This window comes from Marmota monax, unplaced genomic scaffold, assembly GCF_021218885.2.
Source record: "Marmota monax isolate L192 unplaced genomic scaffold, Marmota_monax_Labrador192_F-V1.1 WCK01_AAM20220418_F8-fsc00145, whole genome shotgun sequence".
NCBI lineage: Eukaryota > Metazoa > Chordata > Mammalia > Rodentia > Sciuridae > Marmota > Marmota monax.
In genome coordinates, this window is record NW_026695201.1 from 5734750 (window position 1) to 5740749 (window position 6000).

Below are 6000 nucleotides of genomic sequence, written 5' to 3' on the forward strand. Positions count from 1 at the left end.
CTTGTTTCTCCCCATTTATACTTCAGATTTTAGTTGTTCTAAACTATCCCTATTTCTGCAAATTTCATTCATTTTCTGTGTCTGAGCCTCTTATCAAAATGCCATTAATTCCCTGCCCCCCTCACTTTTTCTGTGATGAAATCCTGTTTACATTTTAATTGTCACCGTCTCTAGTTATCTTCCCTTTGTTCCCCCAGTCCCAAATGGGCCCCATATTTAGATCTGTATTCCTGTCATTATACCTGAACTAGTAATTGCTCCAGCTATATGTGGAGTTGAAAATGAATTTATAGAATCGGGCAGCCAGTTGGATGTGGGTGGCACCAGTATGTGAAAGAATGATAGTTCAGTAGTTTCAATTAACTATTAAGCAAAAGGAAACAGTTATGAAATGTAAACTATTGATACATGAATAATATTGGTAATTGAGTATTTTACAAAGGAAGTTGGAAAATAGGCTTTCTTTGGATTTTTAAAAATATGGCAAATTATTCTTGTGAAGAGAATTTTCATGATCTTAAGAAATGAGAATTTTTCATTTCTGTATGTTAACATAGAATTAGCAGAACAACTAAGACCCTGAATTCCTTAACGTGAGTATGTTGAAATTGCTAAGCAAATTTTTAATTTAAGCCAGGTGTGGTGGCACATGCGTATAATCCCAGCAATATGGGAGGCTGGGATAATCACCAAGTTCACGTCCAGCCTAGGCAATTTAATGAGACACTGTCTGGAAATAAAAAATAAATGAACTGGGGATTTAGCTTAATAGTAAAGCACCCCTGGGTTCAATCCCTACTACCAAAAACAAAAAAGTACGAGGTGTTCTGTTTTAACTTGTAGTTCTATCCACTATTCTGCAACTTTGAATAAAAATGGTTAAATTACAGCTGAACATGAGAGTTATAACACATAATTGCTAAAATATTTCCAAAAGCCTATTTTTTGATGCAGTATACAGTGTCACCTACATATGTATCTTATAAATTATCTATAATGTCTATATATGTGTTTCAGCCTGTTTACATAGAAATAAAAATGCTCAGACCAATTGAAAGGAAAGTGGATGATTGAAGGCTATATATTTAAGTACCAGCTAAATTAAACATCTCCCAGCTTTTGAAGAGCTGGCACAGGCTCTATGACAAGGACCTCTGAACAAGACTTTTCAATTGATTTGTAAAGCAGTGAGAAAAACATTCATCAGACCAGTAGCAAAAGATCACTGTTATAAAATATTTACATTTTCAAGACCACAGAGCTTTAAAAGGACCAGTATATACTGAGAAAAATGAAGTTGAGATTTTGCAATAACCTTTTTGACGATGAAGCTCTCAAAAGGGACAATTGAATTTTAGCTGAAAGTGAACTATTAAGGTAGCAAACACATTTGTTAGTTTCCTCTAACAACATCTGAAGGGCCTCATTTTTGTACATTTGGCAGAAGACAGCCTCTCGGGAGGCTAATATGTCAGTATGCTTATTTTTGTTTAAGAAAAAAACTACATTTACTGTACGTTAAAACATGTTTGAATAAAATTTTCTGAAGGAAAGAATTAAGCATGTAGAGTCTCATCTTTAAAGTTAGAATGAAGCACAAAGTTTATCTAAGTAGTAGTTGAGCAAGTTGAAATTAGAGAAGTGCTTTAGTGTTTACTCAAGCACTCCCTAAACTGTATCCTTGAAACATTATCATGCTGTATGATATCAAGGGAAGCTTTGAGGCCAGGCACAGTGGTGCATGCCTATAATTCCAGTGGCTTGAAAGGCTGAGGCAGGAAGATCACAAGTTCAAAGCCAGCTTCAGCAATTTATCAAGGCCCTAAGCAACTTAGTGAGACCCTGTCTCAAAAATTTAAAAAAAAAAAAAAAAAAATTAAAAGGGCTGGGAATGTGACTGAGTGGTTAAGTGCCCCTGGGTTCAATCCCTGATATTAAAAAAAAAAAAAAAAAAAGTTTTGAGGAGTGGGGTAGGTTGAAAATATTCCATGGATTAAAAAGAAGAAAACAGTCCATGGTTAAATAAGGTTCTGAATATGCATATTTTCCCAAAGAAGTCAGGTGTCTACTGCTGACCTCAAGAAGAGGATGATTGAAGGATGCTGCAAGTTGATGCTCATGCCAATATATCCTTTACTCATTGTCAACATGTTAGTGCAGTTGTTTTCCCTCTTGTTCTTTCCCTCTTCATGTTAGTAAATTTAATTATTTTTTATGAACCATTTAAAAGTTCCAGATCTGAACCTGTGCCCTGAGAATTTCAGCACAATTCCTTATCATTCCCTCGGAATTTAACATTGAATCAGAAATATTTAATATATGGTCATTTTCCCCAATTATCTCATGTCGTCATAACTTTTTTTCTTCTTCTACCCAGGAGCCAGTCAAAAGATTCTGTATAATTAAACATACAGACCCAAGATAGGTTCATTTTTAAAACAACTAATTCTATTTTTTCTATGTTCAAGAAAATTTGGAAAAAAACAGTATATTTTCTTCCTATCTTTTTTCTGTCACTTGATATGCACTTTTGGCTAGGGGCATTCATTTTAGGACCTAAACTTAAAAAATTATTTACAGGAATGTGTGACTTTAAGAGAAAAAAGAAGAAACAACTATGGTCCAAAGACCCATTATAATTGACAAATGTCCTAGTGATCATTTAATTAAAAACATTATTACAGAAAATTCCATGACAAATAATGCTTAACACATGTTTGGACAACATCCCAGACAAATTCCTAGGGCCACTGTGATTTAAGGAAGTGTCATAATATTTATGACTCTTGAGGCATTCCTTGTCCTTATTTGTAGCTAAAACATTGAGAAATCACTCCTGATTTCTTTAGCAAAGTCAATAGAGTCATCTAAGTTGTCTTCTGGTGGTTGGTTTTTCCTGAGAGAAAATGGAAAACACTGAGCATGAGTAATTTTACACATCTGGAATAAATATTAGGTATGACTTGCATGTGGAGGTTTTCTCTTTACTAATTGCTATCATTATAGTTTTATTAGGTTAATTATATTCATAGTCCTTAATCGTACTTAAGAATTCTAACTTAGGGAAAATTCTGTTTTTAGCTATAGCACCCAAAGAATCTTTTTTCCCCCCTCTTGGCAGTACTGTGAATTGAACCCAGGGCCTCGCCCATGCTGGGCAAGCACTTTACCACTGAACTACGTTTTTAGCAACTAAAAGATCATTTCTACATCCAAGGAACTAATAAATCTTTAACTTTCCTCCAGAAAAATTTTAGCATCTAGATAGCTTATGTATTTTATCTCTTATTTAACTTAAGCTTATATTTTTTATCTGCTTGCTTTATGCCTTATGTAGGTGACCAGAGCCATTCTCATTTAACTTCCACCTATCTGCCAAACACAGGTAAATACCTGTTTCATCTCAGGCATTCCCTTACTAGATGTTTTCTTTACCTGTTTTATCTTAGCGATTCCCCTCCTACTTTTCATAATAGAAAGGAGCACTGTCCTAAATTAGTAAACCAACAAACAAAAGAATTTATCAGTAGGACACAATAGTTGAGTTTATGAGATATAATAATAATAAAGCATCCAGGTGTCTCACACACAGCTAGGAACCAGGAACTGTGAAGCTGCCAGGACTCTCCTGATTGCTTTCTTAACTCTCCTGGTCTCTGCTACTTCTTTTAGTGTGTGTCTTCATCACCCCCTCTCTCTTCCCCACCCCCTTCTTCTTCCTCTGTCCTCTTCCTCCTAATACTGACATTTCTTTTCTCTGCTTCCCCAACTACTGGTGGGATACCACTGCCCACTGGAGACTTAAAATTCCAGCCACATTTAAAAACTGGCTTTCTTTACATCCAATAAATTCTCAGAAGAGAATATTTAGTTGACACAGTATGTTTATCTATCCTAGGCCAATAAACTGTGACAAGATATTGTTCCATATTGGACAAAGACTATTATAGAATCTTCCTTTTGAGAGGTGGCAATTATTATAGAAGGGAGAATTGTTCATTTAGCTCAGGAGTCATCACAAAACCTATCTTGACTGTGTTCTTTTTTCTGGTAATAAGCCATGTACTCAAGGAACCATTTAGTTTTCCTCCCTTACTTTCAATATGTAATCATTCCCATTCTAAATCTCTCTTAAATTTAATCTCTGAAATTCATACCCATATGAAACTATGTCAGCAGCATATTGAACCATAATTGCTTATTAAACAATTTCAGTAATTAAACAATTACAGTAATGTCCTTGCCTTTAGGTTTCACTCTGCCAACAAAGTTAAAAATTCTGTTTTGGTCTGATTTCTTCCCTTCTTAAAACTCTTCAATGGCTCCCAAGTTTAGGCAGTGTCCCCTAAACTTTCCTAATCAAAAAAAAAAAAATTGGGACACTGATCAAAAATATAGATTCCCAGGCTATTCTTCTAGACATTTCAAATCAGTAAATTTGTGGTAAAGCCTGATCATCTGTGTTTAAACAAGTATCCCAATCACTTCAATATTTACCAAACTCCGCTCCATATGTCTTGCCATCTCCTCTCCAACTATACCCTGGATGTTGGGCCCATTTTTCCAATATTTGCCAAGAATACTACCTCCATTTCTGTGCATCATTTCTTGGCCTAAGAATCAGCCTATGAATCTTTGTCCCTGAGCTGAAACAAGTATTCTTTCCTTAATGTCCCTAATAAATCTAAATTTAAAATCTAAGAGCCCACTCTTAGCATTTCTTCACATAATATTTATGTGCTTCTTCCCATTGTATGTGAAATCTTCAAAAACTGTGATTGCAACTTATTTATTTCACAGCTAAAAGGATGTGTCTTATAGGAATGCTACATGATTTCTGCCAAAGAAATAGCATCTCTTTTCTCTGAACCAAATTTTGAATTTATTGAAGTATGCGGTAGTCAGGTGATGGAATCAAATGGATAGTGTTCACTGAGAGAACAGGTGAACAATGCAGTTCTGGTGGTCTATAAATTTCCCAACAATGCATCACAGAATTAGACAATCTTCACACCCAGTCATGGCTTATGCTTGAAGTGCAGAGCATTTGCTATTAGCTTATCAAAAAGGCTGAGAATACATGCTTTCTGCAGAACCAAAGAAAAGAATGTCTGACAGTTAATTTTAAGTGCTGACCTGACTGGATTAAGAGCTATGCAGATATCTAGGAAAGCATTGTTTTTGGTATGCCTGTGTGTTTCTGGAAGAGATTGGCATTTGAATTAGTGGATTTAGTGGGGGAAGATCTGCCCTTAATGTGGGGGGAAACCATTTAGTCATGTATAGACATAGGTAGAATAAAAAGTAGAGGACAGATGAATTTTCTGTCTCTCCTTGAGCTGGGACACCCTTTTTCTCCTGCTCTTGGCCTCCAGGAATTGCACCAGCAGTCTCCTTGTCCCTGGTTTCTCAGGCTTTTGGATTTGAACTGAGCCATGCTATGGGCTTCCTGCATTCTCCATTGTGGAGAACAAAAAAACCTTTTAATTGGTGCATAATAATTATACAGAATAGTGAGTTTCATGGTATCATATTCTTACAATTATGTAACATAATTTGGTTAATTTCATTCTCTATTACTTCCCCTCCTCCTACCCCCGCATCCCTTCCCTCTAGCCTACCAGTCTTCCTCTCATTTTCATGAGATCCCTTATTTTCCCCTTTTCTCCCTCTATGTTCTGAATCTGGCTTATTTTGCTTAACATAATTTAATATTCTCCAGTTCTCTCCATTTTCCTGTAAAAGACATAATTTTGTTCTTTATGGCTGAATAAAAATCCATTGTGTAGATGTACCATATTTTCTTTACCCATTATCTGTCAACAGACAATTAGGCTAGTTCTATGATTTGGCTATTGTAAATTGTGCTGCTGTAAACATAGGTGTGTGGGTATCCTTAATATATGCTGACTTAATTCTTTTGGATAAATTCCAAGGAGTGGATAGCTGGGTCAAATGTTGGTTCCATTCCTAGTCCACTGATTCCCAAAGTGATTAATT